The following is a 14155-nucleotide window of genomic DNA, read 5'->3' as shown; positions in this document are numbered from 1 at the left end:
CCTGAGCAGTAGCCTGTTAGAATTCCTGCTGCTCCACATTCTTGTTAATATCGGGACAGGAGTATTTTGAATCACATTGTGATTTCAGTGTTCATATCCCTAATCTTACCTAATAATAGACAAACATGTAAATTGACTGTACCTCCACTACACCATCAGCCAATCAGGAGTGAGATGCAAATTAACCCAGCAAAGATGGTGGTTAATTTGCATACACAGGTGCTGAGCAAAAGGGGGTTGGCGGGACACATGCTACATCACCATGTCTATGATTAAAGCATTCCTCCCCACCCCTGGTCTCTCAGGGCCTCTGTGCAGTGTGGGAAGGTGAGGTGAGCTGAAAGAGGCAGCTCCGTGGCTGGGCCGGAGCGGAAATGCGGTGCAGGCAGCCAGGGAAAGGAAGGCCCATTCTAGCACAAATCTTCATGCATCTAGCTTCTAGATATTAATAAAATTAAGCAAATTTTCATAGGCTATGTAGTACTTGAATATCTTCTTTTGTAAAGAATTTTTTGCCCATTTTTCTTCTTAGTCTGCTTTAAAAAAAATAATTTATAGATATTTTTAGAAAATATTCTAGCTATAAGCTGCATACATGCATAGTAAATACCTTCTTCCAAATTAAAAATAAAAAGATTCAATAATAAGAAAACCACTGACCCAATTTTTGGAAAGTGAGCAAAACATTTGAAAAGACACTTCACCAAAGAAGACATATGCATGGCACATGAGCACACGAAAAAATGCTCAAGTTGGTTAGTCATTAGGGAACACAAAGTGTAAATCTGATGGGATACCAGCACACTTCTTGGAGTGGCTGCCATGAAAAAGACTGACAAAATCAAACATTCTCCAAGATCTGTAGGAACAGGAACTGGGAATGCAAAATGGTATGACCACTCTGGGAAACAGCCTGGCAGTTGCCTTTTTTTTTTTTTTTTTAATGAATCCCATTTTTTAAATTTAATTGAGACATAATGGACATACAAAACTGTATAATTTTAAGGTTTTGATTTCATAACTTATTGGGTTGATCCGATACATTTATATTTATATTTCCAAAAAGATTAACCATAGAGTTAGCTAGTGCTTAATTCATGTCACATAACTACCATTTCTTTTTTGTGGTGAAAATATTCATGATCTAGTCTCTTACCAACTTTCAAATCTATAAACAGGCTTGTTAACTATAGTCATCATGTTGTATATTAGATTCCTAGAACTTATTTATCTTCTAACTAGAAGTTGGTACCTTTGACCAACATCACCCCATTTTCACCACCTCTGAGCCCCTTCCTATTATTCCCACCACCATTTTCCTCTGTTCACATTCTCCTCTCTAACTTATTTCACTTAGCATAACATCCTACTTTTCTCATGTCGAGCAATGGACTTGGTAAGCTTGCCTTTTCCTTGCTGTGGGTGAAAGAACAGATGCCAGTTTCTATCTCCGCCTTCTTCTCAGAAAAGGTCCCAGAACCACAGTCTGGTAAACTCTCCTCTTGGTGAAAACCCCGGGGTTCATGTGTGTAGATCAAAGTCAGTACCAAACCAGTTTCACCAGTTTCTAGGACCACGGAGTTGGCGCTGGTGCATGACGGGCTCGCTTCCAGTTCCTCATGTTGATGTGAGGCCATGTCTCCTTGGTGATGATCACGTCAGATCCACATGTACTTTAAAAATTACACACCTGCCATCGCGGTCCTCCCATTACTCTCAATGCTAAAACAAGGCTAAGAGCACCTATATGTGCAGTTCATGTATAAGCATGTTGTCTATATGTTTGAACTCAGGTAAATAAAGGAATCTTTCTTTCTATAAAAGGAATTTCAACTATGCTTTATAGTGTGTGTATATAAATAAGCATGAGTGACAATAGGACAATTTGGAGACTGCTAGAAAATTCTAGAAAATTCCAGTGCCTTAATATAATAGTTCTTTATGTCCTCAGCTTGTAATATGGTGTCGACAATGCTCAAATTAGCCAGTATATCAATTCTCCCTTAGCCTGGTGTCCACTAAGGAGCAACATTAAATTTGTACTTGGTGGAGTTTGCTCTTGAATCTCAGGATTTCCTTTCATCTCTGTGGAAGAACTGCACCATTTGAGCCAAGGAGATATTTCTTGTCTCTGGTTTGGTTTGTTTGGATATTTTTGGCAGCGAACACTTGCGTTTGTTTGCATGTTTATAATGAGCCCTTTATTTCACCCTGTGTGAATTTGACCTTTCACTTTTAATATAAATAAATTGCAAATAAAGCAGCAGTCATTTAACCCTATGCCAGCCAGAGCAGCTAAACACTAAAACCAGAAAGTCCGGAAGCTTTTGCTGGAATGACAACCTCTCTGCACTGGCTGGGCGCTGAATGGCTCAGGGAACTGGAAGAGGACCAGGGGGTTTGTTTCCTATTTACTGCCTCAATTGCGGTTCACAAGACTCATCATGCCATTCTGACATCTTTGTTAAGTGAGCCTCTGACACAGCCCACATGTTTCTCGTTCTGACCAGTATGTGGGCAGTGACTTCTGGTCCCTTCAGGACACAAATGTACAACCTGTGCATGCATGTGTGTGCAAATAACCCCTGCAAGACCTAATTTCTCAGCTGTGAAGGGTCAATAATAATATTCCTCTCACAGAGTGCTTCTGAAGGCAAAATGTATTGTGTCTTGTCTGTGTCTGGAACATAGAACATGCCAAAGTTCTCTTGTTCCCAGGGCTGACTTCAGGGGTGGGTGGCCTGTGGTGCCACATCGGGCCCCTACTCCAAAGGGTCCCAGCTCTTGGGTCCATGCTCTGCTGCCATTATCTTGAAATTGTTAATACTTTTTTTTTTTTTAAAGGGGTTTACCTTTCTTTAAAAAATATATTTTATTGATTTTTTTACCGAGAGAAAGTAAGAGGGATAGAGAGTTAGAAACACTGATGAGAGAGAAACATCGATCAGCTGTCTCCTGCACACTTCCTACTGGGAGTGTGCCCACAATCAAGGTACATGCCCTTGGCTGGAATTGAACCTGGGACCCTTCAGTCTGCAGGCCGATGCTCTATCCACTGAGCCAAACCGGTTAGATCTGTTAATACCTCTGGAACAGCAAGCCCACCATGCTTTTCCACTTTGCACTGGGGCCTGTGGATTACGCAGCCAGTCTGCCTGTCCATTTTTACTCTTTCTGCTCTTCTTCACACGTTTTGGGTTCGGCGAACAGGATGAGCTCTTGGTTGCCTGGTGGGTCCGTTCTGTCGGCTACCCACAGGGTGTTCTTGTGGTCAGAGCAATACCCATGGCTCGTTCCCTTCCCAACCTTGACCCAGGCTGTGTCCTCCCCCCTCACAGTGCTATCACCAACCTCCTGGCTGGGGCACCTGTGAATAGTCAGGGGATAGCTCTGAACAGAAAGCTTTTCCACAGAGACTATGTTTGCCCACACCTTCTAGTTGACCCAGCACAGAGGTCATCTAATCTACGGGCCCCGTCGGCACCACCTTACCAGGGCATTGGTGGTTTCTGATAGCATGTTCTGTTCCTAGAGCCCGCCTCCCTCCCCCCCCCCCCAGCCTCCCCCCTCCCCCCGCAGGGGCAGAGCCCAGTGTTGTGGGCCTGAACTTTAGGAATTTGTGGGCTCTCTAGAGAAAAGGAAGAAGCACTAACCTACAAATACAAAATCCTACCCAGGCCTGGTCGGGCTGTGCTGGTGAAGGAGCCTGAGCTTGTGTTCCCTTTGCCTCCAGGAAACCTGCCCTCTCCCTCCCCTTTGGGTCAAGGTGACCCGGGCCCATTCATCCACAGCAGGTGCTTTATATGCACCGCTGACACGAACAGGTTTACGGGACCCTGAGTGTAGCACGTTGTTCAGCTCCTGGGAAGGCTGCAGTGACTGGGGACAGGGCTCCCTCTTTTTAATTCCACGAGTGACTTAATCTGCCCCCACCCTTTGACGCCCTGCGGTTGTCAGAAGTGTGTTCAGTGCTGCCCCCACCTGTACTCTTCCCCAAGATGCACGCTTGCGTGTGCAGTAGCCTCCTTGACCCCTCCTTCACAAGGGTCTTCTATCCCCCTCCCCCCCTCACATCCATCACAGTCCCAGGTAAACCTCACATCCAGCCACAGGTGTTTGCCTGCCCACTCCACCAGCCCAGCCCACGGCACCTCAGTCTCCCAATGGTCTCCCCATCACCACAAACGTTCTGCTTCCATGCAGTCTCTGTCTAGAGCCCAGAGCAAATGTCTAAAACTTAGATTCTTGTCCTTCCCAATGTAATATCCTTCACCAGCTTCTCACTGGGTTTTAAAGAAATTCTCTATCTGCCCCACAAAGCCGTGGCTGACCTCCCTCCAGATCATCCCCACTGCTCACCCCTTTAACCACAGCTCAGGTCCCAGGCTCGCCACGCTCACACCGGCCTCCCAGCCTTCACCTGACTTAGGGCCCTCACCTCTGCTCTTCGCATGATGGGCTCTTCTGTTCTTCAGGTCTCAGCAGAGATGCTGAGAAACATTTAGAGTGTAGGTCCACCCGCCCTGTTATCTCTGTGCCCTGCTTGTTTCCTTTATAGCAGTGGTCGGCAACTAATCAACAGAGACAAATATCCACAGTACAACAATTGAAATTTCTTTGGAGAGCCCAATTTTTTAAACTTAAACTTCTTCTAACACCACTTCTTCAAAATAGACTCACCCAGGCCGTGTTTTTTGTGGAAGGGCCACACTAAAGGGGCCAAAGACCCGCATGTGGCTCTTGAGCCACAGTTTGCCGACCACTGCTTTATGGAACTGAGCATTTTTGGAAATTACATACTGTTTTTACTGTTTGCTCATCCACTTACCTATTCTTCCATTCATTTGCAGGTTCCGTAAGGTTAGAGACTGTGTCTGTTTTTTTCTCCCCAGTGTATAATACACACGTGGATAGTGGCTAGAGGAAATAGACATTAGATACATACTTGTTAAATGAATGGATGAATGAATGAATGAATGAATGAGCTACTCCTGAACATTGAACAGGCCTTATCGCTGTACATCTATCATGTGTGTCATAATTGAATTATTTCCCTGCTTGACTATGCACTACACAGGCAGGTTATAAATGATGTTTACGCTCCGTATTGCCAGCATTTTACACAATGCTGGCCATGCACCTCTCCTACACAGCCCTCAATCAATGCACACTTAATTAAATCCGCTATCAAATTATCGATGGCCACCAGCTCTCAGCTCAGAAACAGTCAACAAAGGTGATCATCTCAGCTGGTAGAGCAGGTGACAGGGGAGGGACTTCCATAATCACCCAAGAATCAGATAAACCCGTGCTGTTTCCATAGTAGGAAATTAGGTATGTGAGAGGCTTGAGGCAGTGGATAACACCGTGCTACTCACTGGAGCGTGACCGCAGTGTATTACTGCAGTTTATAAGGATGTTCCCCCAAACATCTCAGCACTGTTATCTGTGATACTCATAGGTGAGGTGCTGACTCATGCAACAGGTTCCCAAAAAACATTCATTGACTTAATGAAATACCAGTTGGCACATCTGGATGTTCTTATCTGATGTAACTGTATCTCTCCAACTTTATTGATAGTAAAACCATGGAGATGCATTACTATTTCTTTCAAGTGTCCATAGCAACGCCCCACACTTTTTTTTTTGTCAAGAGAATATTCAGGACATTTTTGTTGATTGATAAATGTCATGTTTCCACAGTAAATGCCAAGGCAATAAACCAGGCACTTTGCTGTTATTTAGGGTTGCCAGACTGGTAATCCTCCTTCTTGAACTTGAGAATAATTTTACATGTCACCTGTGGCACCATCATATTCCTGACATGGAAGCAGTCGGGAGCGGTGCAGTGACTTGCTGAAATGCTCCCATGGCATGAACTAGACACCCAATGTTTACTTTGTTACAGAATGCTGAGTGTGGCTTCGGAATAATAATAAATAATAGTAATAATAATAATAATAATAATAAATGGAAGTTAAGTATGATTTCCTTAAGTTACATATTATTTAATGAGATGCCTGAGCATTGAAAAGTATTTTTATTTTCATTTCTTTTTTTAAATTTATCTTTATTATTGAAAGCATTACAGATGTCTTGTTTGTTTGTTTTTTGTTTTTATCCCATTGACCCTCTCCATCCTCCACCCACCCCTCCCAGATCTTCTCCACTCTATTATCTGTGCCCAAGGGTTATGCATATATGGACATATGTTCCCTGGTTAATCACTCCCCTCTTACCCCTCACCTCCACCTTCCCTCTGAGATTCAACAGTCTGTTTCAAGCTTCTTTGTCTCTGGTTCTATTTTATTCATCAGGTTATTTTGTTTATTAGATTCACATGTGAGTGAGATCATGTGATACTTATCTTTCTCTGACTGGCTTATTCTTCTCAGTTTCATTAGGGAAAGCGGAATAATGACTGACTCCAAGGTTAATGCCAGATTAATTTGTATTATAAAGACTCCATTGTATTGAAACAGGGAGGAAATGTACAGAATTAGAGTGGTCATGTATCATAGAGACAACGTCTGTGATTTATGATGCTACCCCATTCTTTTTGTAAACCATGATTCCTCTCAAAGCTTTAGTTCAGGGTGACTTTATCTTCCTACAAGGAGATAAAAACATTGTTCCCCATGACTCATAAATAGCTAGCAGAGACTGCTTAATTATGAAGATAGCCTTTACCCTCATTTCCTGGTTTTGATAAATATTTAAAATTAGTCTAAGCCCCAGTTTGAGATATAGAAAGAATCTGAACAACGACCCCCAGAGAATCCAAATTTGCCCTGATGACCCAGGCTGAGCACAGTTTTAAGACTTTCCTCCTCCGGCTCTCTGAGCAGGACTGCTCTGCGAAATCAACAGGCTGCCAGTCCTGCGGGCACTAGCTGTGTCTGCACAGTGTTATTATCGGGGGTTATTATCGGGGGGAGGGAGGATGTTCTAAAAAATATCACCCAGGCCCCACCCCAGACCAGTTTAATTTGAATTCTGAGTATGTGTTTTCTAAATAGTCTAAGTCTTTGAAACGATGGGAATTTGATGTGCAGCCAGCGCTGAAACCCGCTGGTCTGAAATGGTTCTCTCCCCCGGTGGAGCCCCCTGACCCAGCCCCAACCCGGGAGGAGAGGGCCCCGCTCCTGATGGAAAGGCTGGGTCCACACGATCCTCAGCTGAGAAGCGAGGAAGAGAACAGCGGCCCCCAGGTAGGGGCCTGGAGGACAGATTGTGTTTTGTTTTGTTGTTGTCTTTCTGCCAAAAGTACGAAAAGAGAATCAAAACCTCCGCTGTCTTTCAGAGCAGGAGGCTCAGTTTAGGCTCTGCTGGCATTTAGGGCTGGAGGCTCCTTTGTTCTGAGGGGCACTCTGTCCAAGGTAGGCTGTTCAGCGGCAGCCCTGGCCTCTACCCACTACAGACCAACAGCTCTCCCCTCCCCAGATGTGACAACCAACACCTGTCTCCAGACACTGCTCTTCTGGGGGAGCAAGGCCACCTGGCTGACATGTCCTAGAGATGGCAGAGGCCCTGGTGGAGAGTTTGGTGGGGACAGGGATGGCGTGGCTGTTGTAAGCATTGGCAAAGGGAGGCTGGCATGCCTGGGGAGGTGAAAACACTGGAGGAAGTGGGCATTGGGGACAAGGTCATAGAAGCCGTGACTAAGAGCGGACAGGGTGGCCCTGACTCTGAGCCAGCACCTTGTGGCGTGCAGGAGAGACTCCACAGAGGCTGCAGATTATGGAGTGAAGGGAGGAGCCAGGAGGCAGGAGCAGCTGCTGACCCTTCAGGGACAGGGCAGGTGTTGGTTAACCTTGACTGGGGCTGGGAGAGAGAGGAGGCATGGCGAAGGGTTCACGGGGACTTGAATGCCACTCTGGGACTACAATGTCCCAGTTGGATTGGACTGCTGAGGACGGCCAGTGAGAAGGAACTCTGCTTAATGGAGTGGGACTCCTGGGGAGTAAGTGAATAGAATGAAAGGAACAGACTTTGCTTTGAGATCTCCTCAAGGTGTACTAAGCATGACCATTACTGTTTCATTAGTCATAGGCATTGCATTGGGCCTTTAAAAGTCACATCGACCTACCTCACTCCCCCTCCTCAGATAAAAGAGGAAAGGGGTTAGAGAGTATGAGAGGGAGCAATTTTCAAAGCCTAGGAGATTAGTCCTAGCTTCACAATTTAAATCACGGCATTCTACCATTTACATTCGGAAGGGACCATCATTTCTTCTGTGCTTTTCTATGATATCCTCATACAGAAAGGGCACGTCTGCAAAGATTGTGTCTGCATTGATAATGGGAGTTACAGCATTGGCAAACAATGTGTAAATACAATGCGTATTTTTTATGTGTGCACTAAACTCTTTGAAACAAACAAAAAACAATTCAGAAATACTTCCCAGAGCTGTTTTACATAATTCACCAGGTTTTCCAGGTTTAGGGAGCAAATGACTTTCTTTTTATAGAGAATCATACATTTTAAAGCAAAAAATGATGTTAAAGGTTGTCTGGCCCATCAAATATCAATCTCAATAAAAACTACACACTATTAGAATGTTGTATTCAGCAGTTCTGACCTGAAATATGCATTTGGCTGAATACAAGGATGATAAATGATGCCTAAGTTTCAAAAGTTAAAAAAAAAAAAAAAATCCATTAGCTCTCTAGCACCCCTTCTGACATACTAGGCTACCATTTTACCACTGGAGTGTGTCAATGGAAATGAACCAATTGCCACTTGGACAATGTGTTTGGAGAACCTTACACCAAAGTTTAGCTGGTCATGGTCCAGGTCCCATATCATGTGGCAAGCAGGCTCCTTTTAGACCAGCTCCGTTTGTGCTTACTTTTTTTTAAGGTCACGGAAACTGAAGGTTGAAAAAGCAAACAGAAAAAAATAACAACCCACATTTCTTTTTAAGTTAGAGATAAGCAACGAACCCAAAGAGCATGTTCCTAACAATAAGACTTCAGGAATAATACTGCATAGAAATTCAACCAAGTGCATCAGACAGAAGCCTGGGCAGACATGCAGGGGGCCCAGGTGAGCTGCTGAGTCATGCCGGGGCCTCCTCTTCCTCACCTGTGCATTTTGAGGGTGACTTTATCTTCCTAGATCGTGTAAGTGAGGAAGCCTGTAACGTGAGGAAAGCGCCCTCTCATTTATAAACATTTTAAATAATGTTTATAAATGCAGAGATTATTTCCGAAAGGAACATCCACATGAGAAGTAGCGGTAGAGCTAACACACAATAAACAATAAAATAAATAAAGCAGTCTCTGCATTTGTTTTTGAAATGTTGCCCAGGATTTGGGGAATGGAGAATGTGAAGGAGAGAGAGGCTTGCTTTTTAATTGTAGTGTGTGAAACAAAGGGGTCATATGTAAGTTTAACTTTTCTTTAAAAAAAAAAAACACAAAAAAAAAAACTTTTATTGATTTCAGAGAAAAAGGGAGAGCGAGAGAGAGAGAGAGAGAGAGAGAGAGAGAGAGAGAGAGAGAGATCAATGATGAGAGAGAATCATTCACTGGCTGTCTCCTGCACACCTCCTGCCAGCCGGACCAAGTTTAATTTTTCTGATAAAAGTACTAACAAGTTTTAAACATATAGGTGGGAATCAACATCAATTACATGATTTAAGAGGCTTATGAGCCCAGCTGGCGTGGCTTAGTGGTTGAGCATCAACCTATGAACCAGGAGGTCCTGGTTCGATTCCTGGTCAGGGCACATGCCTGGGTTGTAGGCTCGATCCCCAGTGTGGGGCGTGCAGGAGGCAGCCGATCAATGATTCTCTTTCATCATTGATGTTTCCATCTCTCTCTCCCTCTCCCTTCTTCTCTGAAATCAATAAAAATGTATTTAAAAAAAAAAAGTGGCTTATGAACTGCTTCCTGACCAGAGAGTCATGAAAGTACCTCTAATGCAAATACCCCCCTGAGAGAAGGCATCACTGAATGAGAACGGATGGGATTTGGGAGTGAAACAGGCATGCATCTGAGGGCCGGATCCATCCCCTAACTCAGAGCTGCACAGCACAGTGCCTCTGAGCCTGGTTTCTCTAAGAGCATGAAAATGAGAGGGATAGAGAGTTAGAAACACCGATTAGAGAGAAACATCAATCAGCTTCCTCCCGCACAGCTTCCACTGAGGATATACCAGCAACCAAGGTACATGCCGTTGACTGGAATCAAACCTGGGGACCCCCCCCCCCCCAGCCCCAAGTCCGCAGTCTGGTGCTCCATCCACTGAGCCAAACTGGTCAGGGCAGAAGAACTGACTCTTATTCCTACTTTTGCCCAGTAGGTGTGGCACTACTGATCATTTGCACTCTCTGGCTATGATCCTTTGTGTCATCTTGGATCTGCCCCAACTTAGAAACTAATATTGATTGATTGATTTTATAAACACAAGTAGCACTTGCTACATGTCCAGCACTCTTCTAAATCCCACATGCATTGTAACTCATGTAGTCCTCATGAGAATCCTAGGAGGTGGGTACTATGATAATCACCCCTATTTTACAGATGAGAAAACTGAGGCATAAAGAGGTCAGGTAATTTGCCCAAAGTCAAAGAGGCAGCAAGTGCTGAAGCCAGGATTCCAGTCCGGACACTGGGCACAGTGCTCACCCTAAACCCCTAAAGGGCACTGCCTCCACACAAAACTGGAAATATAGTTTGATGTCTTTAAAACAATTGGCCTTGCCAAAACCAGTTTGGCTCAATGGATAGAGCATCGGCCTGCGGACTGAAGGGCCTCAGGTTCGATTCCGGTCAAGGGCATGTACCTTGATTGCAGACACATCCCCAGTGGAGGGTGTGCAGGAGGCAGCTGATTGATGTTTCTCTCTCATCGATATTTCTGACTCTCTATCCCTCTTCCTTCCTCTCTGTAAAAAAACAAAACAAAACAAAACAAAACAAAAAACCAATAAAATATATTTTTAAAAAAGTAAAAAATAAAACACTTGGCCTTCTTTGGGGCAATGTGCTGGATAGCCAAGTCGGAGATGCACAGAGGCCCCTTTCTCCTCTCCCCGGATCCGGGAGTTAATAGGAACTAGGGAGTCCATTCCTTCTGGGCTGAAGTGAAGGAAGGATCTGCCTCAGCAGTTGCTGAAAACGCCCCCCAGGGGTTTGACGTACCTGAGCTCAGGCTCTGCACTATTACTACTGCCTCAATGCAAATAGGAAATATTAAATTATCCTTATGTTTCCTGCATTCAATAAACATTCCTTTGGTGCCCGGTGCCCGGGGCTCGCAGTCTATGGGAGAACCCCTGTCTGCCTTCGGAAGCCTCAAGCACTGTGACTGGAGACCACTAGGCCGGACACAGGAAAGTATCAACAATGGGATAGTAGATGAAGGCGGTAAGTGCGCTGGGTCTGGGGATGTGATTCAGCCTGCGGCAGCCCAGTTCAAAGCTGGGTCTGACCACAGGAATGAATATGAGACAAGAACATCCTGGAAGACTTGACTTTCTTTAAACTCTCCAGATGATCACATCCAGCCCTGAAGTTCAGTCTCTGGAAGTATTAGGGCACCAGAGTTTCCCTCTTGAGGATTAAATTGCTGACTATGCCAGGTCAGTGTGGCTCAGTGGTTGATTATCGATCCATGAACCAAGAGGTCACAGGTTCGATTCCCAGTTAGGGCACATGCTTTCTCTCTCATTGGTATTTTTATCTTTCTATCCCTTTTCCTTCCTCTCTCTCTAAAATCAATAAAAACAAATTTTAAAAAATGGCTGACTATTCTATTGGGAGGGATGGAGGTCACTTCCTCTAGAAATGCTGCGGCCCCTGAGCCTGGGCCAACCCTTCTCTGCTCCCTGGTCACCTGGGCACGTGTCTCCACCTTGGCCTCCGGCACATGTGTTGGAAGGCTCTGCTTCTGCTCTCTCACGGCCCTGGGTTTGGAGAGAAGGAGTTAAACTAGATCTTTCTGCTGAAAGACTTCACTGGGCTCCTGTGTATTGTCAACATGCCGCCTTCCTCAAACACATCTGGCCACCAGTTCGTGTGTCAGGAAGACCTTTTGTGAGCTGTGGGGTGGGAACTCTGGAGAAAGAGTTTAGAAGCGCAGTGTGAGCTGCAGGGAGAGACCCTGCCCTCCAGGAGCTCAGAGTTTATGGGGAAGATACAAACCTAAGCAAGGAGTTAGAATTCAGTTCACTAAGTGCTGGGTTACAGGTGTGTACAAGGGATGAGGAAGTGGAAAGATCTAGAAAATGTCAGAGAAGGCTTCAAAGAGATGCTGAACCAGAAACGGAGTTTTCTTTCTTTTTCTTTTTTTAAAAAAATATATTTTATTGATTTTTTTACAGAGAGGAAGAGAGAGGGACAGAGAGTTAGAAACATCGATGAGAGAGAAACATCCATCAGCTGCCTCTTGCACACCTCCTACTGGGGATGTGCCCACAACCAAGGTACATGCCATTGACCGGAATCTAACCCGGGACCCTTCAGTCCGCAGGCCGATGCTCTATCCACTGAGCTAAATCGGTTTAGGCAGGAACTGAGTTTTCAAGGATGAGCTGGCCTCTATTAGCATAAAGCACATGTGTCAAACACAAGGCCCGCGGGCCAAATCCAGCCCGCCAGGCCTTGCAATGTGGCCCGCACCGCGCTGTCATCACTGCACTCCGCTGTCAGTTTATGACATTGTCAGTTTATGACTGTTCAGTAAACCATTCGGCCCGCGATTTAGGCTGGATTTTAGATTTTGGCCCCTTCTCTGATTGAGTTCGACACCCCTAGCATAAAGGGAAAGGGCATTCCATTTAGTTAATTTCCATAGCTTGGCTATTGCAAATAACACAATGAACATAGTGATGCATATTTATTTTTGAATTAGTATTTTGGATTTCTTTGGGTAAATACCCAGAAGTGGGCTAGTGGGGTCATATGATGGTTCTATTTTTAATTTTTTTGAGTAAACTCCATACTATTCTCCACAGTGGCTGCACCAGTCTGCATTCCCATCAGCAGTTTAAAGAGTTCCCTTTTCTCCATACCCTCGCCAACAATTGTTTGTTGATTTGTTGGTGACAGCCATTCTGAGAGATGAGAGATAATAGCTCATTGTGGTTTTGATTTGCATTTCTCTAATGATTAATATTTTAAGCATCCTTTCATATGTCTATGGGCCATCTGTAGGTCCTCTTTGAAGAAATGTCTATTCAGGTCTTCTGCCCATTTTTAAAAAAAATCAGTTAATTTGTGTTTTTGTTGTTTAGTTGTATGAGTTCTTTATATGTTTTGACTTTAATCCCTATTGGATGTATATTGGTGAATATCTTTTTGTTGATGGTTTTCTTTGCTGTACAATTTTTTTTTTTTTTTTTAGTTTGGTATGATCCCATGTGTTTCCTTTTTATTTTGTTTCCCTTGCCTTAGGAGACTTATCCAAAAAAAAAAAAACTGCTGAAATTAATATATTATTGAATGTCAACTGTAATTGAAAAAATATATATTTTTAAGAATTAGTTATCTTTAAAATCCCTAATAGAAACATATTGTGGTTAAACAATGTTAAAAAGGCAAAAAGAAAAGAATGGGCAGGGGGGTCAGGAAAGCATGCTGGGTAGGAGATTGCCACCAGGTGTGGGTGAAGCATGAAGGACTACTTCGAAAATGACTGTAAATAAACCTAGATGGAAGAGGTGGAGTCACAAAAGAGATGTGTGTTAGGGATCATGTCTAAATTATGTCTGGGAATGGGCAATGAGAAATCATCAAACCACGGAGTAAGATATCAACTTCCCACTTTGAAAAGTATCGAGTGGCATGGAGGATGGATAGGGGTTCTTAAAACTGGGCACAAGTGACCGATTGGGAAGCTGCTGAGATATCCAGGTGAGAGATATAGGGCATACCCAAGAAATTGGCAGGGGAGAAGGAAAAGCGTGACCAAATGGTCAAGAGGCAAGATTGACTCACAGATAGAGGAAGATGAGTCCAAGATGACTCCCCAGTTTCTGGCCTGGATGACAGTGGCTGTTTGTCTCATTATCAGGAGAAAAGCCTGGCAGAGGAACAGAGTCAGCTTGGAGGAGGATGGCTTCAGTTTCAGCTCAGGTTTTTATGGAATCTATAGAAATGCAGGTCTTGAATTTAGGCTGGAGATCGTATATTTTAAGTTGTCAACC

This window comes from Pipistrellus hanaki, assembly GCF_964339955.1.
Source record: "Pipistrellus hanaki genome assembly, chromosome: 4".
Taxonomy (NCBI): Eukaryota; Metazoa; Chordata; class Mammalia; order Chiroptera; family Vespertilionidae; genus Pipistrellus; species Pipistrellus hanaki.
Note: the sequence above shows the minus strand (reverse complement) of the source record.